Genomic DNA, 26,906 nt, shown 5'->3' on the forward strand with positions numbered 1-26,906 from the left:
AATACGCCACTGGCCTTCTCATTAATTCGTGTCTCTGTGGAAAGTGCACAATTACCCCACTTATAGCAGAATAATGCAAATTCGTTTGAATAGTCAGGCATGCCCAAAGCAGGTGCTTCACACAGACATTAGCGCAATTTCCTAAATGATTCTATACTTTCATCGTCCCATTCTATAGGATTTTTTTTTTTTTCCTGGTCATTTGTATCAGGGGTTTGGCCAGTAAAGCAAATCCTACAATCCACTGTCTACAATACCCTACAACTCCCAGGAACATTCTTACTTCTTTTTGTGTTCGTGGCAACTGCATTTGTCTTATTATTCTGATTCTTTCAGAGGTCACCCTTCTAACCCCTCTTTCTATTTGATGTCCCAGGTATTTAACAGAATTTTTACAAAACTGAAGTTTCTCAGGGGACAGTTTATGTCCACCTTTTGCCAAATGATTTAACAATGCAATGGAATCAGTAACACAGTCCTCTCGTGTGTTTGACGCCACCAATAGGTCGTCAATATACTGCACCAGGACTGACTCTCTGGGAAATACAAGAGATTCAAGGCTTCTTTTGAGAATCTGATTAAAAATTGAAGGGCTTTTTGTGTACCCTTGAGGCACACGATTCCAAACATAAACATGCTCTTCAAATTTGAACAAAAATAAGAACTTGCTATCTGGATGCAGTGGAATGGAAAAGAATGTATGACATAAATTGATCACTGTGAACCTTGCTTTCCATGGTATTTGATAAAGAATTACAGCTGGATTAGGCACTACTGGGCAGCATGGTACAACAATTTTGTTAATTTTCCTGACATCTTGAACCACTCTGTATTTTCCATTAGTTTTCTGAAAGCCAATTATAGGTGAGTTACATGGGCTACTCATTATTTCTTAGAGAATGCCTTGTTCAACCAATCGCTCTAGTTCTGCTACAACACCTGCCTTTACTTCTGGACTCATTTTGTATTTTCGGGTGTTCGGGTAAACAGCACCTTCTTTCACAGTCACTTTTATGGGATCTATATTTGCCATTAATCCTATTTCTTTTCCAGTAAAATCCCATATTATTGCATTTACAGTCAGTTTGACTTCTGCAGGAAATTCAGTTTGGGTCATCATCGAATATAATTCATTTACTTCTGTTCCCTGTTTAGCCAACATGACCTTGTAATCTCCATCTTCATCTAGGGTTTGTATTGTAACATCCTGCGGTGTGCAAAATATAGTGCAATTCATTATGCACAACAGGTCTCTTCCAAACAAATTTACAGGGCTTGATTCGCAGACCACAAACTTATGCATTTCTTTAAATTTGCCAATTCGCACCTCCATGGGTTCTGTGATTGGAGTGCTAATCCGTTTATTTGAAACACCTACAACTTGTATCTCTTCTCCCGAGAGAGGCAGGTTAGGTATGTCTGCTGTTCTCACAGCAGACCTGGTAGCGCCAGTATCTAACAAGAAGGTAATATCATTTCCCTTTACTTTACCCTCTATGTAAGGCCCTGACTGATCTACCGGTAGGGATGCGCCAAGTAGGCACTCCCCTTCCTCCCTCCTCAGGCACCGTCATTTTTTATCATAATCAATCAGTGGGCTCTGCAAAAGAAACTGAGATGTTCCAAAAAATGTCTTACCACTTCCTTCTGGAAATCTGGCATCCACACTGTACTTGGCTTAACTCACAAAATTTGACTTAGGGGCAGGTGGCAATTGACTCTGAAGATCTATACCCTGTTGCAGATGACTCATTAACACCTCATTCTGCGTCTGTGGATTCAAATTTTGATTCGGGCGTTATTAGCTTGTATGGCTTTACCCTCGTTCTTCCAATGTCCCAACTTCCCGCACCCGTGACAAGGGAACTTTTTCTTTGCCTCTTCCCGATTTAATCTTCCCCGTGGCTTTCCCCCATTATTGTCACTTTGACCTTGTGCTCTTCCCAGATTTTCTGATTGTTTACTTAATTGAAGTTCTTGCTGTTCAGCCAATTTTACTTGAGCTCACATTACCTTTTCTTCTAAAGCTTTTCTTTTGCTATCAATTTCGTCCCCACAATATTTTACATATTTTAAAATTTTGTCGATGGGCTTTGACTGCCAGCACAGCATGTGCTGCTTAATCATTTGAGAAATATATCCAATCTCAGCCCAGATGCAAATCGATACACAAAATGAGTCATGTCTTTATTTTCAAAACTTTCAAACCCACTATACTGTTTGAACACCTGTAAAAGACACTCATAGTAGGCATGCACAGACTCATCCTTTTCTTGAGTTGTTCTGTCTATCTTTACCCAATCAGTTTCTTTTGGGGGAATTTTACTCTTCAGGAAGGTGATTATGTGATGATACTTTTTCTTTACATCCTCTGACGGAGCTCCTGTTTTTGAGTCTCTTGGATAGTCCTCATTAGGCCAATCCACAGTAATCTTACATTCTGTCCACAAATCTGCAGGTACGACTATGTCAAATAGACCATCGAGATCCTTCAAAAAAACTTTTGAAACATTCACAAACCTCTCAACCTGTCTGTACCATTCCACTGGTTTTTCTCTCAATTTTGGGAAATAATTCGTAAAAGACAAAATATCCTGTCTAGTCCATGGCACTTGTATGTACCCCCCTCCGGGTACTTCTCTCATCGGATACAACCTTTCAGCTTTTTCTGTTTCCTTCATGACATATTCAGATGTTGTTCGATTTACCTGTGCTTCTTCCTTTTTCTTTGACCATCTAACTCTCCATCTTTCAAGATCTCCCCACTTTTGTAACAGAAATAACAACTCTCTGATCTGTAACTTTCTTCCCGACACATTTATGTTTTCCAAATCCTTATCAGAGAATTTTGCTCTATATGTTTCTGCAAAACCTTTGATTTCCCTATGTCAATTCCCATTTCCGATGCTAGATTTGTCATCTTTTCATGAAATGTCTTTGTATTCCGTGTAATGCTTCTACAAATAAACAGTAATTCTTCCTCACTGTATGTGTTTAGCCTGTCCAGACCCACATTCCCAGCAACCATTTCTTCCAATTCTAGCTGTCTCTAAAACTAAGCTCCAGTGTCTCCATCCCAGAGACCAGTACACTGACCGCAGGCTGGAACCGCTGCCCCTAAAACTGAGCCCCAGTGACTCCATCCCAGAAACCTGTACATTGACCTCAGGCTGGAGCCGCTGTCTCTAAAACTGATCCCAAGTGACTCCATCACAGAGACCAGCACGCTGACTGCAGGCTGGAACAGCTGTCTCTAAAACTGAGCTGCAGTGACATCATCACACAGAGAACAGTACACTGACCGCGGGCTGGAGCCGCTGTCTCTAAAACTGAGCCCCAGTGACTCTATCACAGAGACCAGTACACTGATTACAGGCTGGAGCCGCTGTCTCTAAAACTTATCTCCAATGACATCATCACGGAGAAACCCATACAATGACTACAGGCTGGAACTGCTGTCTCGAAAACTGAGCCCCAGTGACGCCCATCACAGAGACCAGTACACTGGCTGCAGGCCGAAGCCACTGTCTCTCAAATTGAGCCCCAGTGGCTCCCTCACAGAGACCAGTCCACTGACCGCAGGCTGGAGCCACTGTCTCTAACACTGAGCCCCAGTGACTTCATCACAGAAACCAGTATACTGATCGCAGGCTGGTACCAGCTGTTTCTAAAACTGAGCCCGAGTGAGTCCATCACAGAGACCAGTTCACTGACCACAGGCTGGAGCTGCTGTCTCTAAAACTGAGCCCAAGTGACTCTATCCCAAGACAAGTACACTGACTGCAGGCTGGAGCTGCTGTCCCTAAAACTGAGCCCCTGTGACTCCATCCCAGAGACCTGTACACTGACCGCAGGCTGGAGCCGCTGTCTCTAATACTGAGCCCAAGTGACTCCATCACAGAGACCAGTACACTGACCGCAAGCTGGAGCCGCTGTCTCTAAAACTGAACCCCAGTGACTCAATCACAGAGTGACCAGTACACTAACTCCAGGCTGGAGCGTCTGTCTCTAAACCTAAGCCACGGTGACTCCATCTCAGAGACCAGTACACTGACGGCAGGCTGGAGCTGCCGTCTCTAAAACTGAGCCCAAGTGACTCAATCACAGAGACCAGTACATTGACCGCAGGCTGGAGCCACTGTCTCTAAAACTTAGGCCCAGTGACTCCATCACAGAGACCAGTACACTGACCAAAGTCACTGTCTCTCAAACTGAGCCCCAGTGCCTTCATCACAGAGACCAGTACACTGATGGCAGGCTAGAGCCAATGTCTCTAAAACTGAGCCCCAGCGACTTCATCACAGGGACCAGTACACTGAATGAAGGCTGGAGGCACGGTTTCTAAAACTGAGCCCCAGTGAATTCATCACCGAGACCAGTACACTGAGTGCATTCGAGAACCTGCTGTCTCTAAAACTGAGCCCCAGTGACATCATCACAGAGACCAGTACACTGCCTGCAGGCTGGAGCCGCTGTCTCTAAAACTGCAACAAAACACCAATGGGTTTGGCTCTAATCAGTAAGGACGAGTCCTTCAATAACAAAAACACTAGAAGTGCCAATACTGATAATCTTTTTCAATAGGTTTTACCACGGCGTATGAACATTCATCAACAGCAGCCGGAACTATTCAATAGTTTTTATTTTAGAAAATGTATTTCATTTCTATCGTTTTATTTTTTATATATATATATATATATATATATATATATATATATATATATATATATATATATATATATGAAAATCACATTTGGAAAAATACGTACAACATTACAGGGACACGACCAACTTTCTTAAGTGAACATGGAAAAACACAAAAAGAAAAATTAACCACAAACTGGACTCATCTCCGGTGGAGGGCGGCGTTTGCGCGATGGGCGGGGGCTGAGGGTACGCTCCGGGTGCAATTGGCCCTTCGGAGGGACGATGAGAAGGCACTTGCGACGGCCCGAGCATGGGAAGCGTTGGTGGTGGAACTTCAGGGGGTGATGTCTGATGCTGGGGAAGGGGAGAGCACATCTGATAGGCAGGAGGTAGCGGGGAGCGGGGAGTAGAAGGGGAATGGCGGTAGGCCCTGGACGCATACACCTTGGGTCGGCATGAGGGCAGGCTCTGTTTGCTTAGGGAGAGGTTGGGCTCCCGTACATAATTTATTAGGGAGGAGGGGCACTTCAGAAGAGGGGTAGGTGACGGGGGCACACTGACATGGGGTGGGGGAGGGGGGGGAAGGGGACTGTGTGGGAAGGATGTTCCTTCTCCTGGATACTTGGTATTGATGATAAATGTGCGGTACTCCTTGGACGGGTGGAGGTAGGGGGATGGGTGTTGCAGTTGTTGATTTGGAAAACAATAAAAAAACGTTTCAACAAAAAACTGGACTCATCTCACCATTCTCACTCTCAAAATGTTCAAGCATACACAAACAACATACAAACCTAGTTGCATACCACACTCTCTCAACTCACAAACTGCAGCATGGTCTTTGTATCAGCGTATTAATTTTCTTAGACCAAGGTGCTTGACCAAACAACCAAAACTTTGACAATCCTATTCTCTGTGCAAAACAAAAAAATCAAAAAAGCTTTCCACTATTAGCCATATAAACTTAACTCAAATGAACAAGAGATAGACACTTTACACAATGTTTGTTTGGTGATAAAAATGCAAGGTCGACACTTTCGAACCCTCTTTATTATAGGATTCTCATCAGGACCAAACTGGACTGTAAAAAGAAAACAAACAATGTTTTACTTATGAGACCTATTTAAAACGAATGGACATCTCCAATATTGCCAGTCTCAAAAGAGCATTCTTACCATTTCTTTGCCCTCGAGATCTTCCAATAACTACTGGAATTCAGATGCTGGTTTTTCTAAAACAATCCCTAACAATGAAAAGACTTCAGTGAACGTGCAACCCAAAGAAAATAGAAACACTGTTATTGTCTCTTATTTATCTAGGTAACTTACTGTCTTTAATGATAAGGTCGTGTGAAACGTTATTTTGCGATACAGCTGCTGACTGGCAAGTATCTCAATCCAAATGCAGGAATTTTACTCGAATGCTCTCCATGTCATTAAAAAAGTTTTTTCTAAAAGCAAGTGAAAAAATCCAAATCAAACTTAAGATGAATTGGCCAGTTTTTTATAAATACACAATAGGTGGACTGGGCATTTAGTGACACTCCATTCTGAGGCAGGGTTATAAGAATAATGCGTGACTAACATCAACGAATTAACAGTGCACTTAATGAGTAGCGTGTTTGGTGACAACAATACAAATCAGCTAACTCTCACAAACGAAAGGCTGTGACATAAGGAGCCTCGAAGCATACCTGAAGTGGTAGCTCTTTTTCGGATATCGGATGGATTAGCATAAATCAGTAATCACTCCTTTCGGATATGAAAATCTGGTGACAAAGAGGAGGATTTTTTGTAGAAATTCATACGGTCCTTGTATTGAAGCAACAGCTGCGTCTAAAAATGAACAAGCGGGGCGGCGGCATACTTGATCTCTTCACGTTTTCTTGCCGAACGAGTACTTCCGTGTCCTTGCTCTGAACCCGTCGAACGGTGAATGGTTGCCTTCGACACTCATATTAAATGCGCTTGCATGAATGACTGAATTCCGGAAATGGATGGAATTTTCTCTGGAAACTCTGGTTAATGTAGTGTCGTGTTGTTATACAACTACTTGTAACAGTCCAGAACGGAATTGATTAGCACAGAGTTAATTAGAGCTTCTTTTAAAAAATCTGAAAAAATAGACAATCGGAAAAAATAGTGGTGGTCATATATTTTAAGTAGCAGTATTTAACGGTGAATGCACGACCAATGAGAGCCTCAGTTCTAAAGGAACCGAGAGATATCGCTAGATGCTCTGGGTGATGTAGTCACAAATCTTGAACAAGGTGTATAGGCACATATAAGAATGAAATAGTTTATTCACAAGAGCGTATTAGGGATTGCATAAATAGCAAATGCCTGAGAATCTTCTTGAAATTGTAGCAGTCGTAGCGAGGTTGACACATATTTATACATGGACTAACATTGCATAAGATCACAGTCAGGGGACCAACCATGATCTAAGGGCAATTATCTACCAGAGTTGCACCTCAGGAATAAAAAAATCACAATTTATAAATTTCTGATAACTCATTTAATCCACTGATTAGTGTTTTTGTCTCTCAAACTGATCCCAGTGACTCCATCCGAGACAAGTACACTGACCGCAGGCTGGAGCTGCTGTCTCCAAAACTGAGCCCCAGTGACTCCATTACAGAGACCAGTTCACTGACCACAGGCTGGAACCGTTGTCTCAAAAAGTGAGCGGCAGTGACTCCATCACAGAGACCAGTACACTGACTGCAGGTCGAAGCCACTGTCTTTCAAACTGAGCCGCAGTGCCTTTGATGGAGCAGGTAGTGCACAATTTTATATACCCCCTCTATTCTTGCATGAAAATACTAATTATATAATCTATTAACTATAATATTATTAAACGAGTGTTGCATGTATACTAATCAACATTATAAAACCATAAACTACATATGGAATTTGCTATCTGCCTGGCTAAATAACTCTTATAACTAAAATCTGTACGCATATTAATGAATAGTATATGGGTAATAGAATATTGCATGATATATGTTGCTTTGTGACGTTGCATCGTCGTGGAGGATCGGAAAAGGTGAATATAATGGCTTTAAATGTCGCTATATGCTAGATAAATACAGGCACATAGAGGGATTAGTAAGGGGTTAACATTAGAATCATCATTTATATGTACTAATTATTCTTTTGTGTTTGTTTCGCTTAAGTTGACATCTGGGTTTAATCCATAATGGCCACTGACATCGCACGCAGAAGTGGCCACTGTCTCGTGAGGCGCGGAGTGAACTGCGCATGTGCGAACAGTATTGTGTACCTCTGACCGACCTTTGCTCATCATGTTCCCGGATAAGAATTTGGTGGTTCGCCAAGATAGGGGAACAATCAACCTTACAGCAAACCGGAACAAGCCGACACTTTAGCTGACAAGTGACCTCACCCCTCGAACTGTACTGAGAATCTGGGAATAAGAATCGGACGATCCCAACCAGCCAATCACCACTGTTCTTGGCCTAAAACATTTATCTTCTTTAACCTGAAATCATTATAAAAAAGGGTGGTAGAATAGAGAGGGGAGTTCGTGATGCCTTTCCTGATGGTCCAGATGCTGCCCGACCGTTTGATGACTGCAAACGTTTTCCAAATCCACGGGCTATGATAGATGCTTGCACGATTTCTGGTCCTTTGATAACATTTGGGACTGTAACGTGCTGAGCAGAGGACTTTGAACTTTGAGCCTTGGCCTGCTTATTCAGACAATTACGACAAAATTGATTATGCAGAGCCAATGAATTAGAGGACCCTAGATAGCCAGTTTAGGTAAATATGATGTTCTGCAATTTATTCAAATTGATCTAAAATTCTAAACTTTTGACGAAACAAATGATAATATAGATTATTATGAAAATTTAGATAAACAAATATTGATTAACAAGAAAATATGAGTTTGTGGTTTTTCATTAAGGGAAATAAGGATTCTGAGTCTTAAATGCGTTTTAGCTGGTTCTAAATCACCATCAACCAATCCAACTAATTGGTCCATCGACCAAGTGGGTGGTGTGCCTTGATGTTTAGGATTAGGGATCTATAGGCGACGAATGTTAATGTATATTTTTGTAAAATAACTTTTCTCTCCCTATAGGTTATAAGGTGTTCCCCTACATGTCCAGCGCTTGAATTACTCATCCTTCCTGTGTGTGTAGACTCGTGAATGGTGACGTGTGTGAGTTGGTGTTATGGGCCCCACCAATGAACGCATGTATGAATGAGTGTGCGTGACGACCTCGCACCCCTGAAAAACCATGCCAACAGGACCAAAAGCAAGACAGCCCCCTGGTTCAACGACGACCTCAAAAACTCCAAGAAGAACTGCCGCACCCTCGAGAAAGCCTGGCGAAAAAAACGACTATAGACAACATGAACGCCCTCAAGCACGCCTCCCGCAAACACCACCAGCTGATCCACACAACCAAGAGGACAGCATTCAAGGAATGACTAGACAACAATGCACACAACAGCAAGGAACTCTTCAACATCGTCAAAGAGCTCTCCAACCCCAGTGCCGGAAACAACTACATCACTCCCTCACAAGACCTCTGCGACTCACTGGCCTCGTTCTTTCACCGCAAGATCGCTGACATACACAACAGCTTCGGCGCACAGACCACGCACCCGACCACCAAACTGACGCCCCCCACCACCACCCTCCGCGCCTGGACCCCGGTCAGCACCGAAGACACCATCCGCACGATGAACACCATCCACTCCGGATCACCAACCGACCCATACCGCCACCACGTCTTCAACAAGGCCGACTCCGTCATCGCACCCCAACTCCGGGACATCATCAACTGCTCCTTCAACACCGCCACCTTCCCGGAGAGCTGGAAGCATGCCGAACTCAGCGCCCTCCTGAAGAAACCATCAGCAGACCCCACCGACCTCAAGAACTACCGCCCCATCTCGCTCCTTCCGTTTCCTGCCAAAGTCATCGAGAAAACCGTCAACAGACAGCTTGCCACCTTCCTCAAGACGAACGGATCCCTCGACCACTCGCAGTCCGGCTTCAGAGCCAACCACAGCACCGAGACCGCCCTCATCACAGCCACTGATGACATCCGAACCTTGCTCGACAACGGGGAAACAGCGGCCCTCATCCTCCTAGACCTCTCCGCAGCATTCGATACTGTCTGCCACCACACCCTGGTGCAGCGCCTCCGCAACATCGGAATCCAAGAGAAGCCCCTGGAGTGGATCATCTCATTCCTCGCCGGAAGAACCCAGAGAGTCCGCCTCCCCCCGTTCAGGTCCGAGGCCACCGAAGTCATCTGCGGCGTACCACAAGGATCATCACTCAGCCCCACCCTCTTCAACGTCTACATGAGCCCCCTCGCAGCCATCGCACGCCAACACAGCCTCAACATCATCTCCTACGCCGACGACACCCAGCTGATCCTCTCCCTCACCAACGACCCAGCCACCGCCAGAACCAACCTACACGAAGGGATGAAAGACGTAGCCGAGTGGATGACGAACAGCCGCCTGAAATTGAACTCAGACAAAACGGAAGTCCTCATCCTCGGACCATCACCCTCTGCCTGGGACGATTCCTGGTGGCCCACTGCCCTGGGCAGCGCACCCAAACCAACGGACCAGGCATGCAACCTGGGCTTCATCCTGGACTCCTCCCTCTCGATGACCAGACAAATCAACGCCGTATCATCATCATGCTTCAACATCCTACGCATGCTCCGAAAGATCTTCCGATGGATCCCCACGGAAACCAGGAAGACGGTCACCCAGGCACTCGTCACCAGCCGTCTGGACTACGGTAACACCCTCTACACCGGAACCACAGCCAAACTACAGAAACGACTCCAACGCATCCAGAACGCCTCCGCACGACTCATCCTGGACATCCCCCGACACAGCCACATCTCCGGACACCTGAAAGACCTTCACTGGCTCCCCGTCAGCAAGAGAATCACGTTCCGACTGCTCACCCATGCACACAAAGCCCTCCACGACCTGGGCCCCAGGTACCTCAACAACCGCCTGACCTTCTACACTCCCACCCGCCAGCTACGATCGTCCAGCCACGCCCTCGCTGCCGTTCCACGCATTTGAAGAGCCACCATGGGAGGAAGATCCTTCTCCTACCGGGCAGCCAAGACTTGAAACTCCCTCCCCATCCACCTCCGTCTTACCCAAGACCACCTCTCCTTCAGGAAGCATCTCAAGACCTGACTGTTCGAGCAGTAGCGGACCCCCCTTCCCCTAGCACCTTGAGACCCTCCGGGTGAGTAGCGCGCTTTACAAATATCTTGATTGATTGATTGATTGATTGACGACGGGTCTGCGATGCAGGGAGGCTATCGGTATATGTTGTTCCCCATTTCCCAGTCTTGCGCTGGATCAGTTTTTCTGGTAGCAGTATGATTGTTTTGGTTTGCTGAATATTGCTTGTAAATTGCTTATTGATTATTGATTGGGGATAAGTATTGGTTTATGTATTAACACTCTATGTTGAGTCACGTTGAGTTCTATGTTGTTTGACGGCTTCTGGGATGTAGAAAGTCGGAAGTTTGTAACGATTCCGTAGTAGAGCAGAGGTAAGCGCTGCTCTTGGGAAAGACGGAATTGTTGTTGTTGCCCTGTAGGTACACGGGGAAAATGTGTGACGATTGGAGTTGCACGATGCATTGTCTGGGTTCGATTTGGTAACATCGTCGTGTGTTACTGCTAGGGATATTTTCTGTATGAGAGAAATGTATGGTAGCGAAGGTCACTTGTGAAATTTTGGTCTTGGGTACCAGGAGTCCAAAAGGCACTCTGATTACTCTTATCACTGGAAAGGTAATAGGTGTTCCTTAAGCTTGATAGAAGGATAAAGTAGAGGGAAGTGCTACTTTATTAACGAGTGTCATCATTCTGTAGTAGGGCAGAGGTAAGCGCTGCTCTCGGGAAAGACAGAATTCTGTGTGAATGAACTACATTTTCCTTATGAAAGTGCGTGAATGACAGGGTGACCAAACAGAAGTTCAAAAGGGCTGTAGCCAAACCCTTCTGAGGCACCTCCCTGTATGCAAATAAAAGGCAGGGCAAGAGCAGGTCCCATTTTCACCTAAGCTTCTCTGGGAGTCCTTTGATCATGCCCTTTAAGGTTTTGTTGAATCTCTCAACTAAACCATTGCATTGTGGGTGATAGGGTATGGTGAATTTGTAATTCACTCTAGACTCCTTCCACATAGCAGTTAAGTAACTTGACATAAAGTTTGCATCTCTGTCAGATACTACCTCCTTAGGAAAGCCTACTCTTGAGAACACACTCAAGAGAGCTCTTGCCACTACAGGTGCTGTAGTGGTCCTTAGGGGAATTGCTTCTGGGTACCTGGTAGCATGATCCACTACCACCAGTATAAATCTGTGCCCAGATGCTGTTTGGGGATCCATGGGACCAACAATGTCAATCCCTACCCTTTCAAAGGGCACCCCCACCACAGGTAGTGGTATCAGGGGGGCCTTTGTAGTGCCACCTGCTTTCCCACTGGCTTGGCAGGTTATACAGGAGCGACAAAACTCCTTTGTGTCTTCAGACATGTGTGGCCAGTGAAAGTGAGGAACAATTCTGTCCAAAGTCTTGTTCTGGTCTAAGTGTTTTGCTAGGGGAATATCATGGGCTAGTGTCAATAGGAAACCCCTAAACTTCAGAGGTAAACCAACCTCCTGGATGCAACAGGCTTGGGGTCTCTATACTCTGAGTATAGGAGTCCATCATCCCAATAAACATTATGGGTGCCACTAGCATTCCCAGCAGCCTCATCAGCAGCTTGCTGTCTGAGGGTTTCAAGAGAAGGGCAGGTTTTCTGCTCCTGGCTCAGATCAGACCTGGAAGGGCCCCCTGTCCCCAAGAACTCAACCTGGTCAGGTTCAGGCTCAAGATCATCTCCCTGAGGAGACTGATCAGCATTCTGAGTCAGGGGGAAGGCACTGCCTTAACCCTACTGCTCCTCCTCTTGGGAGGCACCTGTTCCATTATTCCAGAATCCAGGGCCTGTCCAGTGTTAGACATTTGGGCCTGTGACCTAGTCACAGCAAAGACATGAGCAGGGATCCCTAACATTTCTGCATGTGTCCTGAGCTCCACTTCATCCCAAGCTGAAGATTCTAGATTATTGCCAAGCAAGCACTGTACTGGTAGGTCTGCACTTACCACAACCTTCTTAAGGCCAGTTACCCCTCCCCAGGAGAAGTTAACAACTGCCAGAGAATGGTCTGTTCTGACATTGCTAGCATTGGTCACTTGGTACATTTCACCAAGTATAATCTGCCCAGGATCCACAAGATCTTTTGTCAGCATGGTGACACTTGCTCCTGTGTCCCTAAATGCCCAAGCTTCTACTCCATTAATTAAAGGCTGCTGTCTGTATTTTCCCAAGTTACTGGGACTTACAAAGGGGGACATATCCATGCCCCCATCACTGACAAGCACTGACTAGGCCCGAGTCCATCTCAGAACCCACGGTCAACCCTACTACGCCCTTATTCTGTGTATTCCCACCACCAATTGTAGCTGCACTAGGGGGAGCAGGTGCCTTAGGGGCATTGGTGAGGGCTGGAGTATTTTCTTTGGCCTTGGTGCGGTCTCTAGTCCAGTAAGTTTTCTGTTTACAGATTTTGCACCAAGGTTTCTTTTGGCCTTTACCCTTTCCTGACTGTGAATCCCCACCTGAAGAAGATTTTTGGGGCCCTTGAGAGGACTTCTGGTCTTTACCCTTGTCCCCACCCTTGTCAGAGTTTTTGGAATCTTGCTTCTTTGGGTCACCACCTTGGTTCTGTACCTTCTGCCTCACCCTGGTTCTGAACCATTTGTCTGACTTCTTTCACAATTCTTGGGGAGTGGTCAGATCAGAGTCTACCAAGTACTGGTGCAACAGCTGATTTTGACAGTTATTAAGAATCTGCTCACTCATTGTACAATCCTATGAAGTCACGCACTTTACTGCCCAATAACCAACCTTCCAGAGCCTTAGCAGCACAGTCAACAAAGTCAACCCAGTCCTGATTTTGTGTCTTTTGGGTGTCTCTGAACTTTAACCTGTATTGTTCAGTGGTTAGGCCAAACCCATCTATCAGTGCACTTTTCAAGACTTTGTAATCATTAGCATCCTCTTCTCTTACAGTGAGGAGCTTGTCTCTACCTTTGTCTGCAAAGGAGAGCCATATGATTGCTGCCCACTGACCTTGAGGGACCTTCTGTACTTTACAGGCCCTCTCCAAGGCAGTTATCCATTTGTGGATGTCATCCCCACTCTGGTAGGGAGGGACAATCTTACTTAGGTTTCTATGGTCCTAAGACCTGTCCCTATCTCTAGGGAAATTGCTGCCACCAAGGGACTCTAGTCTCTCCTTTTTACTAGCTCTGTAGAGCTCTAGGGCTTCCCTATCTAAGGCCATCTGCTGCTTTCTGAGGTTGAACATGTCTTGCTCATACTTCAGCAGTCTCTCTCTCCTCTGCTGGGAGGTTTCCCTCCCTCTGTGAGAAGAAACAGAGATTCCTATAGATGAGTTAGACTGGATAGATCCCCTTGACAGAGATCTATCCCTTCTAGCCCTGTTGTCAGGCCTACCTGGAGAAATAAAGGAAGTGGCATTATTGTCATCCTCCTCATCCTCATCCTTGTGGACTGTGTTCACCAGAGTCTGGTCATTGTCACCAGTCTGGTCAGCATTAGAGTTAGGGTCAGGGGAGTTTCCACCCCTGGACCCACCCTCAGGTGCTGCCCCACCCACACGGTCTAAATTGTCAGGCCCACTAGGTCCTGTGATATCATCCAGTCTCAGTATCTTTATGAGATGCTGGGTGGATGGACTTTTGCCTGTCTTCAGCTTCCTAATGGAACATCAGGCCCTAAGCTGAGCAAAGGAGAGATCCTCATATTTATAGGGAAAGAGCTGACTGGCTCCTGGTAGGGACCCACTGGTTCCTGGCTGGTTAGAAATTACTAATGTGGAGTGGTGTATTGCACTACCTACACTAGTGTGGCCTACTAAACTCTCTTGAGTTGTAGAAAGGGTGTGCTATCCTTGAACACACAACCCTAAGTTTAGTAGAACTTACTGTAGCTAAACTTGATATTATATGTACCTCGGGTACCTTTAGTGGTTTTCTGTTGATCAATTCAATTGAGATTATCTGGTAAAACAATAGCAAGCTGGAATCCCACCGCTGCCACCAATGTGAGAAGGTGGTCTGATATATGATGTCCCCTAGTTCTAGTTAGCACCTTGTATCAGTCCAAACAACCCCTTATGGTGATAGGTTAAAGACAACCTTTCTTGAAAGCTATCCTAGAGGTAGCTATGGAGAGCAGCCTTCAGGCTAATTCTTGAAGGAATGTAAAGCAGCTTGTTTTACGAGTCTATAATCTCTTGAATGATCAAATGAAAAGACAACCACACCAGGTATATATTTAAAATATATGTATTTAGGTTAACACGTACCCCTCTAGTATCTTTATGAGACTGGAGTTCGAAGTACTTAGTTTACAAGTAAGCAAGCATCAGTAAAAGCACAGATACAAGTTTGGGCCCTAGGGGCGTACCAAACCATATACCAAAAAAGTGGTATAAGAACCACAACTGGAATAGGCACTAAGCGGTACAAAAGGGGGTGGTGATGGACGGAGCATCAGAACCAATCAAACACTCACACCCAGTCAACAGATCTGGGTTTGATCCATCACCGTTTTTTAGCCCACTCTGCCACCTCAGTTCAGACATGGCCATATGCAAATCAGTCTGACCCTGTGCCTCATGGGAACAGAGCAGCCCGAACTGCCAACCCCATGCCTTCCCTGGACCGGAAACAAGCTTCCTAGGACCGGTTTCTGGCATTTCAGCTGTCTTCAGCCAGGCTTGCTTGAATCCAGTGGCAAAGTGAGCAAGGGACTCACGTCTTAGCATACCCTGCCAACTTATGGCGAACAAGGCGGTACAAAAGGGGGTGGTGATGGACGGAGCATCAGAACCAATCAAACACTCACACCCAGTCAACAGATCTGGGTTTGATCCATCACTGTTCTTTAGCCCACTCTGCCACCCCAGTTCAGACATGGCCATATGCAAATCAGTCTGACCCTGTGCCTCATGGGAACAGTCCAGCCCGAATTGCCAACCCCATGCCTTCCCTGGACCGGAAACAAGCTTCCTAGGACCAGTTTCTGGCATTTCAGCCGTCTTCAGCCAGGCTTGCTTGAATCCAGTGGCAAAGTGAGCAAGGGACTCACGTCTGAGCATACCCTGCCACCTTATGGCGAACAAAGCGGTACAAAAGGGGGTGGTGATGGACGGAGCATCAGAACCAATCAAACACTCACACACAGTCAACAGATCTGGGTTTGATCCATCACCGTTCTTTAGCCCACTCTGCCACCCCAGTTCAGACATGGCCAAATGCAAATCAGTCTGACCCTGTGCCTCATGGGAACAGTCCAGCCCGAACTGCCAACCCCATGCCTTCCCTGGACCGGAAACAAGCTTCCTAGGACCAGTTTCTGGCATTTCAGCCGTCTTCAGCCAGGCTTGCTTGAATCCAGTGGCAAAGTGAGCAAGGGACTCACGTCTGAGCATACCCTGCCAACTTATGGCGAACAAAGCGGTACAAAAGGGGGTGGTGATGGACGGAGCATCAGAACCAATCAAACACTCACACCCAGTCAACAGATCTGGGTTTGATCCATCACCGTTCTTTAGCCCACTCTGCCACCCCAGTTCAGACATGGCCATATGCAAATCAGTCTGACCCTGTGCCTCATGGGAACAGTCCAGCCCGAACTGCCAAGCCATGCCTTCCCTAGGACCGAAACCGGTCCTAGGATGCTTGTTTCCAGTCCAGGGAGGAGCTGGCTTGGCAGTTCGGTCTGGACTGTTCCCATGAGGCACAGGGTCAAGACTGATTTGCATATGGCTGGGTTCAAACTGGAATGGCATGGTGAGCAAAAAAATGATGGATTTAGGCCCAGATCTCTGTACTGGGTCGAATGTATGACATTGTTCTGCATTCTGTCCATCAATTGTTGTTTTTGCATTTGTCACCCCGAGTGGGACGGGTATGCTCAGGCGTGAGTCCCGTGCTCTCCATGCTACTGGAATCAAGCTATCCTGGCTAAAGAGGGGTGAAACCCCGAAACCGGTCCTAGGATGCTTGTTTCCAGTCCAGGGAGGACCTGGCTTGGCAGTTCAGGCTGGACTGTTCCCATGAGGCACAGGGTCAAGGCTGATTTGCATATGGCTGGGTTCAAACTGGAATGGCATGGTGAGCAAAAACACGATGGATTTAGGCCCAGATCTCTGTACTGGGGTGAATATATGACATCGTTCTGCATTCTGTCCATCAATTATTTATTTTTGCATTTGTCACAGCGAGTGGGACGGGTATGCTCAGACGTGAGTCCCGTGCTCTCCATGCCACTGGAATCAAGCTATCCTGGCTGAAGAGGGGTGAAACCGCGAAACCGGTCCTAGGATGCTTGTTTCCAGTCCAGAGAAGACCTGGCTTGGCAGTTCGGGCTGGACTGTTCCCATGAGGCATAGGGTCAAGACTGATTTGCATATGGCTGGGTTCAAACGGGAATGGCATGGTGAGCAAAAAAACGATGGATTTAGGCCCAGATCTCTGTACTGGGTGAATTTATGACATTGTTCTGCATTCTGTCCATCAATTGTTGTTTTTGCATTTGTCACCCCGAGTGGGACGGGTATGCTCAGACGTGAGTCCCGTGCTCTCCATGCCACTGGAATCAAGCTATCCTGCCTGAAGAGGGGTGAAACCCCGAAACCGGTCCTAGGATGCTTGTTTCCAGTCCAGGGAGGACCTGGCGTGGAGTTCGGGCTAGACTGTTCTCATGAGGCACAGGGTCAAGACTGATTTGCATATGGCTGGGTTCAAACTGGAATGGCATGGTGAGCAAAAAACCGATGGATTTAGGCCCAGATTTCGGTACTGGGGTGAATGTATGACATTGTTCTGCATTCTGTCCATCAATTGTTGTTTTTGCATTTGTCACCCCGAGTGGGACGGGTATGCTCAGACGTGTGTCCCGTGCTCTCCATGCCACTGGAATCAAGCTATCCTGGCTGAAGAGGTGTGAAACCCCGAAACCGTTCCTAGGATGCTTGTTTCCAGTCCAGGGAGGACCTGGCTTGGCAGTTCGGGTTGGACTGTTCCCATGAAGCACAGGGTCAAGACTGATTTGCATATGACTGGGTTCAAACTGGAATGGCATGGTGAGCAAAAAAACGATGGATTTAGGCCCAGATCTCTGTACTGGGGTGAATGTATGACATTGTTCTGCATTCTGTCCATCAATTGTTGTTTTTGCATTTGTCACCCCGAGTGGGACGGGTATGCTCAGACGTGAGTCCCGTGCTCGTCATGCCACTGGAATCAAGCTATCCTGGCTGAAGAGGGGTGAAACCCCGAAACCGGTCCTAGGATGCTTGTTTCCCGTCCAGGGAGGACCTGGCTTGGCAGTTCGGGCTGGACTGTTCTCATGAGGCACAGGGTCAAGACTGATTTGCATATGGCTGGGTTCAAACTGGAATGGCATGGTGAGCAAAAAAACGATGGATTTAGGCCCAGATCTCTGTACTGAGGTGAATGTATGACATTGTTCTGCATTCTGTCCATCAATTGTTGTTTTTGCATTTGTCACCCCGAGTGGGACGGGTATGCACAGACGTGTGTCCCGTGCTCTCCATGCCACTGGAATCAAGCTATCCTGGCTGAAGAGGTGTGAAACCCCGAAACCGTTCCTAGGATGCTTGTTTCCAGTCCAGGGAGGACCTGGCTTGGCAGTTCGGGCTGGACTGTTCCCATGAGGCACAGGGTCAAGACTGATTTGCATATGACTGGGTTCAAACTGGAATGGCATGGTGAGCAAAAAAATGATGGATTTAGGCCCAGATCTCTGTACTGGGGTGAATGTATGACATTGTTCTGCATTCTGTCCATCAATTGTTGTTTTTGCATTTGTCACCCCGAGTGGGACGGGTATGCTCAGACGTGAGTCCCGTGCTCTCCATGCCACTGGAATCAAGCTATCCTGGCTGAAGAGGGGTGAAACCCCAAAACCGGTCCTAGGATGCTTGTTTCCAGTCAAGGGAGGACCTGGCTTGGCAGTTCGGGCTGGACTGTTCCCATGAGGCACAAGGTCAAGACTGATTTGCATATGGCTGGGTTCAAACTGGAATGGCATGGTGAGCAAAAAAACGATGGATTTAGGCCCAGATCTCTGTAATGGGGTGGAAGTATGACATTGTTCTGCATTCTGTCCATCAATTGTTGTTTTTGCATTTGCCACCCCGAGTGGGACGGGTATGCACAGACGTGTGTCCCGTGCTCTCCATGCCACTGGAATCAAGCTATCCTGGCTGAAGAGGGGTAAAACCCGGAAACCAGCCCTAGGATGCTTGTTTCCAGTCCAGGGAGGACCTGGCTTGGCAGTTCGGGCTGGACTGTTCCCATGAGGCACAGGGTCAAGACTGATTTGCATATGGCTGGGTTCAAACTGGAATGGCATGGTGAGCAAAAAAATGATGGATTTAGGCCCAGATCGCTGTACTAGGGTGAATGTATGACATTATTCTGCATTCTGTCCATCAATTGTTGTTTTTGCATTTGTCACCCCGAGTGTGACGGGTATGCTCAGACGTGAGTCCAGTGCTCTCCATGCCACTGGAATCAAGCTATCCTGGCTGAAGAGGGGTGAAACCCCGAATCCGGTCCTAGGATGCTTGTTTCCAGTCCAGAGAGGACCCAGCCATATGCAAATCAGTCTTGACCCTGTGCCTCATGGGAACAGTCCAGCCCAAACTGCCAAGCCAGGTCCTTCCTGAACTGGAAACAAGCATCCTAGGACTGGATTCGGGGTTTCACCCCTCTTCAGCCAGGATAGCTTGATTCCAGTGGCATGGAGAGCACGGGACTCATGTCTGAGCATACCCGTCCCACTCGGGGTGACAAATGCAAAAACAACCATTGATAGACAGAATGCAGAACAATGTCCTACATTCAACCTAGTACAGAGATCTGGGCCTAAATCCATCATTTTTTTGCTCACCATGCCATTCCAGTTTGAACCCAGCCATATGCAAATCAGTCTTGACCCTGTGCCTCATGGGAACAGTCCAGCCCGAACTGCCAAGCCAGGTCCTCCCTGGACTGGAAACAAGCATCCTAGGGCCGGTTTCAGGGTTTTACCCCTCTTCAGCCAGGATAGCTTGATTCCAGTGGCATGGAGAGCACGGGACTCACGTCTGAGCATACCCGTCCCACTCGGGGTGACAAATGCAAAAACAACAATTGATGGACAGAATGCAGAACAATGTCATACATTCACCCCAGTACAGAGATCTGGGCCTAAATCCATCGTTTTTTTGCTCACCATGCCATTCCAGTTTGAACCCAGCCATATGCAAATCAGTCTTGACCCTATGCCTCATGGGAACAGTCCAGCCCGAACTGCCAAGCCAGGTCCTCTCTGGACTGGAAACAAGCATCCTAGGACCGGTTTCGGGGTTTCATACATCTTCAGCCAGGATAGCTTGATTCCAGTGGCATGGAGAGCACGGGACTCACGTCTGAGCATACCCGTCCCACTCGGGGTGACAAATGCAAAAACAACAATTGTTGGACAGAATGCAGAACAATGTCATACATTCCCCCCAGTACAGAGATCTGGGCCTAAATCCATCGTTTTTTTGCTCACCATGCCATTCCAGTTTGAACCCAGCCAAATGCAAATCAGTCTTGACCCTGTGACTCATGGGAACAGTCCAGCCCAAACTGCCAAGCCAGGTCATTCCTGAACTGGAAACAAGCATCCTAGGACCGGATTCGGGGTTTCACCCCTCTTCAGCCAGGATAGCTTGATTCCAGTGGCATGGAGAGCACGAGACTCACGTCTGAGCATACCCGTCCCACTCGGGGTGACAAATGCAAAAACAACAATTGATGGACAGAATGCAGAACAATGTCATACATTCACCCCAGTACAGAGATCTGGGCCTAAATCCATCGTTTTTTTGCTCACCATGCCATTCCAGTTTGAACCCAGCCATATGCAAATCAGTCTTGACGCTGTGCCTCATGGGAACAGTCCAGCCCAAACTGCCAAGCCAGGTCCTCCCTGGACTGGAAACAAGCATCCTAGGACCGGTTTCGGGGTTTCACCCCTCTTCAGCCAGGATAGCTTGATTCCAGTGGCACGGAGAGCACGGGACTCACGTCTGAGCATACCCGTCCCACTCGGGGTGACAAATGCAAAAACAACAATTGATGGACAGAATGCAGAACAATGTCATACATTCACCCCAGTACAGAGATGTGGGCCTAAATCCATCGTTGTTTTGCTCACCATACCATTCCAGTTTGAACCCAGCCATATGCAAATCAGTCTTGACCCTGTGCCTCATGGGAACAGTCCAGCCCGAACTGCCAAGCCAGGTCCTCCCTGGACTGGAAACAAGCATCCTAGGAACGGTTTTGGAGTTTCACCCCTCTTCAGCCAGGATAGCTTGATTCCAGTGGCATGGAGAGCACGAGACTCACGTCTGAGCATGCCCGTCCCACTCGGGGTGACAAATGCAAAAACAACAATTGATGGACAGAACAATGTCATACATTCACCCCAGTACAGAGATCTGGGCCTAAAACCATCGTTTGTTTGCTCAACATGCCATTCCAGTTTGAACCCAGCAATATGCAAATCAGTCTTGACCCTGTGCCTCATGGGAACAGTCCAGCCCAAACTGCCAAGCCAGGTCCTTCCCGAACTGGAAACAAGCATCCTAGGACCGGATTCGGGGTTTCACCCCTCTTCAGCCAGGATAGCTTGATTCCAGTGGCATGGAGAGCACGGGACTCACGTCTGAGCATACCCATCCCACTCGGGGTGACAAATGCAAAAACAACAATTGATGGACAGAATGCAGAACAATGTCATACATTCACCCTAGTACAGAGATCTGGGCCTAAATCCATCATTTTTTTGCTCACCATGCCATTCCAGTTTGAACCCAGCCATATGCAAATCAGTCTTGACCTTGTGCCTCATGGGAACAGTCCAGCCCGAACTGCCAAGCCAGGTCCTCCCTGGACTGGAAACAAGCATCCTAGGACCGGTTTCGGGGTTTCACCCCTCTTCAGCCAGGATAGCTTGATTCCAGTGGCACGGAGAGCACAGGACTCACGTCTGAGCATACCCGTCCCACTCGGGGTGACAAATGCAAAAACAACAATTGATGGACAGAATGCAGAACAATGTCATACATTCACCCCAGTACAGAGATCTGGGCCTAAATCCATCGTTTTTTTGCTCACCATGCCATTCCAGTTTGAACCCAGTCATATGCAAATCAGTCTTGACCCTGTGCCTCATGGGAACAGTCCAGCCCGAACTGCCAAGCCAGGTCCTCCCTGGACTGGAAACAAGCATCCTAGGAACGGTTTCGGGGTTTCACACCTCTTCAGCCAGGATAGCTTGATTCCAGTGGCATGGAGAGCACGGGACACACGTCTGAGCATACCCGTCCCTCTCGGGGTGACAAATGCAAAAACAACAATTGATGGACAGAATGCAGAACAATGTCATACATTCACCCCAGTACAGAGATCTGGGCCTAAATCCATCGTTTATTTGCTCACCATGCCATTCCAGTTTGAACCCAGCCATATGCAAATCAGTCTTGACCCTGTGCCTCATGAGAACAGTCCAGCCCGAACTGCCAAGCCAGGTCCTCCCTGGACGGGAAACAAGCATCCTAGGACCGGTTTCGGGGTTTCACCCCTCTTCAGCCAGGATAGCTTGATTCCAGTGGCATGGCGAGCACGGGACTCACGTCTGAGCATACCCGTCCCACTCGGGGTGACAAATGCAAAAACAACAATTGATGGACAGAATGCAGAACAATGTCATACATTCACCCCAGTACAGAGATCTGGGCCTAAATCCATCGTTTTTTTGCTCACCATGCCATTCCAGTTTGAACCCAGCCATATGCAAATCTGTCTTGACCCTGTGCCTCATGGGAACAGTCCAGCCCGAACTGCCAAGCCAGGTCCTCTCTGGACTGGAAACAAGCATCCTAGGACCGATTTCGGGGTTTCACCCCTCTTCAGCCAGGATAGCTTGATTCCACTGGCATGGAGAGCACGGGACTCACGTCTGAGCATACCCGTCCCACTCGGGGTGACAAATGCAAAAACAACAATTGATGGACAGAATGCAGAACAATGTCATACATTCACCCCAGTACAGAGATCTGGGCCTAAATCCATCGTTTTTTTGCTCGCCATTCCAGTTTGAACCCAGCCATATGCAAATCAGTCTTGACCCTGTGCCTCATGGGAACAGTCCAGCCCAAACTGCCAAGCCAGGTCCTTCCTGAACTGGAAACATGCATCCTAGGACCGGATTCGGGGTTTCACCCCTCTTCAGCCAGGATAGCTTGATTCCAGTGGCATGGAGAGCACGGGACTCACGTCTGAGCATACCCGTCCCACTCTGGGTGACAAATGCAAAAACAACAATTGATGGACAGAATGCAGAACAATTTCCTACATTCAACCTAGTACAGAGATCTGGGCCTAAATCCATCATTTTTTTGCTCACCATGCCATTCCAGTTTGAACCCAGCCATATGCAAATCAGTCTTGACCCTGTGCCTCATGGGAACAGTCCAGCCCGAACTGCCAAGCCAGGTCCTCCCTGGACTGGAAACAAGCATCCTAGGGCCGGTTTCAGGGTTTTACCCCTCTTCAGCCAGGATAGCTTGATTCCAGTGGCATGGAGAGCACGGGACTCACGTCTGAGCATACCCGTCCCACTCGGGGTGACAAATGCAAAAACAACAATTGATGGACAGAATGCAGAACAATGTCATACATTCACCCCAGTACAGAGATCTGGGCCTAAATCCATCGTTTTTTTGCTCACCATGCCATTTCAGTTTGAACCCAGCAATATGCAAATCAGTCTTGACCCTATGCCTCATGGGAACAGTCCAGCCCGAACTGCCAAGCCAGGTCCTCTCTGGACTGGAAACAAGCATCCTATGACCGGTTTCGGGGTTTCACCCCTCTTCAGCCAGGATAGCTTGATTCCAGTGGCATGGAGAGCACGGGACTCACGTCTGAGCATACCCGTCCCACTCGGGGTGACAAATGCAAAAACAACAATTGTTGGACAGAATGCAGAACAATGTCATACATTCACCCCAGTACAGAGATCTGGGCCTAAATCCATCGTTTTTGTGCTCACCATGCCATTCCAGTTTGAACCCAGCCATATGCAAATCAGTCTTGACCCTGTGCCTCATGGGAACAGTCCAGCCCAAACTGCCAAGCCAGGTCATTCCTGAACTGGAAACAAGCATCCTAGGACCGGATTCGGGGTTTCACCCCTCTTCAGCCAGGATAGCTTGATTCCAGTGGCATGGAGAGCACAAGACTCACGTCTGAGCATACCCGTCCCACTCGGGGTGACAAATGCAAAAACAACAATTGATGGACAGAATGCAGAACAATGTCATACATTCACCCCAGTACAGAGATCTGGGCCTAAATCCATCGTTTTTTTGCTCACCATGCCATTCCAGTTTGAACCCAGCCATATGCAAATCAGTCTTGACCCTGTGCCTCATGGGAACAGTCCAGCCCGAACTGCCAAGCCAGGTCCTCCCTGGACTGGAAACAAGCATCCTAGGACCGGTTTCGGGGTTTCACCCCTCTTCAGCCAGGATAGCTTGATTCCAGTGGCACAGAGAGCACGGGACTCACGTCTGAGCATACCAGTCCCACTCGGGGTGACAAATGCAAAAACAACAATTGATGGACAGAATGCAGAACAATGTCATACATTCACCCCAGTACAGAGATGTGGGCCTAAATCCATCGTTGTTTTGCTCACCATACCATTCCAGTTTGAACCCAGCCATATGCAAATCAGTCTTGACCCTGTGCCTCATGGGAACAGTCCAGCCCGAACTGCCAAGCCAGGTCCTCCCTGGACTGGAAACAAGCATCCTAGGAATGGTTTTGGAGTTTCACCCCTCTTCAGCCAGGATAGCTTGATTCCAGTGGCATGGAGAGCACGAGACTCACGTCTGAGCATACCCGTCCCACTCGGGGTGACAAATGCAAAAACAACAATTAATGGACAGAATGCAGAACAATGTCATACATTCACCCCAGTACAGAGATCTGGGCCTAAATCCATCGTTTGTTTGCTCATCATGCCATTCCAGTTTGAACCCAGCAATATGCAAATCAGTCTTGACCCTGTGCCTCATGGGAACAGTCCAGCCCGAACTGCCAAGCCAGGTCCTCTCTGGACTGGAAACAAGCATCCTAGGACCGGTTTCGGGGTTTCACCCCTCTTCAGCCAGGATAGCTTGATTCCACTGGCATGGAGAGCACGGGACTCACGTCTGAGCATACCCGTCCCACTCGGGGTGACACATGCAAAAACAACAATTGATGGACAGAATGCAGAACAATGTCATACATTCACCCCAGTACAGAGATGTGGGCCTAAATCCATCGTTGTTTTGCTCACCATACCATTCCAGTTTGAACCCAGCCATATGCAAATCAGTCTTGACCCTGAGCCTCATGGGAACAGTCCAGCCCGAACTGCCAAGCCAGGTCCTCCCTGGACTGGAAACAAGCATCCTAGGAACGGTTTTGGAGTTTCACCCCTCTTCAGCCAGGATAGCTTGATTCCAGTGGCATGGAGAGCACGACACTCACGTCTGAGCATACCCGTCCCACTCGGGGTGACAAATGCAAAAACAACAATTAATGGACAGAATGCAGAACAATGTCATACATTCACCCCAGTACAGAGATCTGGGCCTAAATCCATTGTTTGTTTGCTCATCATGCCATTCCAGTTTGAACCCAGCAATATGCAAATCAGTCTTGACCCTGTGCCTCATGGGAACAGTCCAGCCCGAACTGCCAAGCCAGGTCCTCTCTGGACTGGAAACAAGCATCCTAGGACCGGTTTCGGGGTTTCACCCCTCTTCAGCCAGGATAGCTTGATTCCGCTGGCATGGAGAGCACGGGACTCACGTCTGAGCATACCCATCCCACTCGGGGTGACAAATGCAAAAACAACAATTGATGGACAGCATGCAGAACAATGTCATACATTCACCCTAGTACAGAGATCTGGGCCTAAATCCATCATTTTTTTGCTCACCATGCCATTCCAGTTTGAACCCAGCCATATGCAAATCAGTCTTGACCCTGTGCCTCATGGGAACAGTCCAGCCCGAACTGCCAAGCCAGGTCCTCCCTGGACTGGAAACAAGCATCCTAGGGCCGGTTTCAGGGTTTTACCCCTCTTCAGCCAGGATAGCTTGATTCCAGTGGCATGGAGAGCACAGGACTCACGTCTGAGCATACCCGTCCCACTCGGGGTGACAAATGCAAAAACAACAATTGATGAACAGAATGCAGAACAATGTCATACATTCACCCCAGTACAGAGATCTGGGCCTAAATCCATCGTTTTTTGCTCAAAATGCCATTCCAGTTTGAACCCAGCCATATGCAAATCAGTCTTGACCTTGTGCCTCATGGGAACAGTCCAGCCCGAACTGCCAAGCCAGGTCCTCCCTGGACTGGAAACAAGCATCCTAGGACCGGTTTCGGGGTTTCACCCACTTCAGCCAGGATAGCTTGATTCCATTGGCATGGAGAGCACAGGACTCACGTCTGAGCATACCCGTCCCACTCGGGGTGACAAATGCAAAAACAACAATTGATGGACAGAATGCAGAACAATGTCATACATTCACCCCAGTACAGAGTTCTGGGCCTAAATCCATCGTTTTTTTGCTCACCATGCCATTCCAGTTTGAACCCAGTCATATGCAAATCAGTCTTGACCCTGTGCCGCATGGGAACAGTCCAGCCCGAACTGCCAAGCCAGGTCCTCCCTGGACTGGAAACAAGCATCCTAGGAACGGTTTTGGGGTTTCACACCTCTTCAGCCAGGATAGCTCGATTCCAGTGGCATGGAGAGCACGGGACTCACGTCTGAGCATAACTGTCCCACTCGGGGTGACAAATGCAAAAACAACAATTGATGGACAGAATGCAGAAGAATATCATACATTCACCCCAGTACAGAGATCTGGGCCTAAATCCATCATTTTTTTGCTCACCATGCCATTCCAGTTTGAACCCAGCCATATGCAAATCAGTCTTGACCTTGTGCCTCA

At 47.7% G+C, this 26,906-nt stretch overlaps 1 protein-coding gene across 5 annotated transcripts in view; it reads right to left on the reverse strand.

Moving 5' to 3' along the window:
• LOC146808731 (cell adhesion molecule CEACAM6-like) overlaps nucleotides 1-26,906 on the reverse strand; it is a 457,492-nt gene that overhangs the window by 287,113 nt on the left and 143,473 nt on the right. The window contains exons 1-3 of one of the 5 annotated variants that reach the window (XM_085615543.1): nucleotides 6,338-6,562; nucleotides 5,973-6,094; nucleotides 5,820-5,887 (exon numbers count right to left, since the gene is read on the reverse strand). The exons of 1 other annotated variant lie outside the window; for it this stretch is intronic. The gene's annotated coding sequence lies outside the window, so the exon portion shown is untranslated. Of the gene's footprint in view, nucleotides 1-5,819; nucleotides 5,888-5,972; nucleotides 6,095-6,337; nucleotides 6,563-26,906 lie in introns of those variants that run through there. 3 more of the 5 variants (XM_085615541.1, XM_085615542.1, XM_085615544.1) reach the window with 3 other exon arrangements.

The sequence above is a fragment of the Triturus cristatus genome, chromosome 7 (genome assembly GCF_964204655.1).
Source record: "Triturus cristatus chromosome 7, aTriCri1.1, whole genome shotgun sequence".
NCBI lineage: Eukaryota > Metazoa > Chordata > Amphibia > Caudata > Salamandridae > Triturus > Triturus cristatus.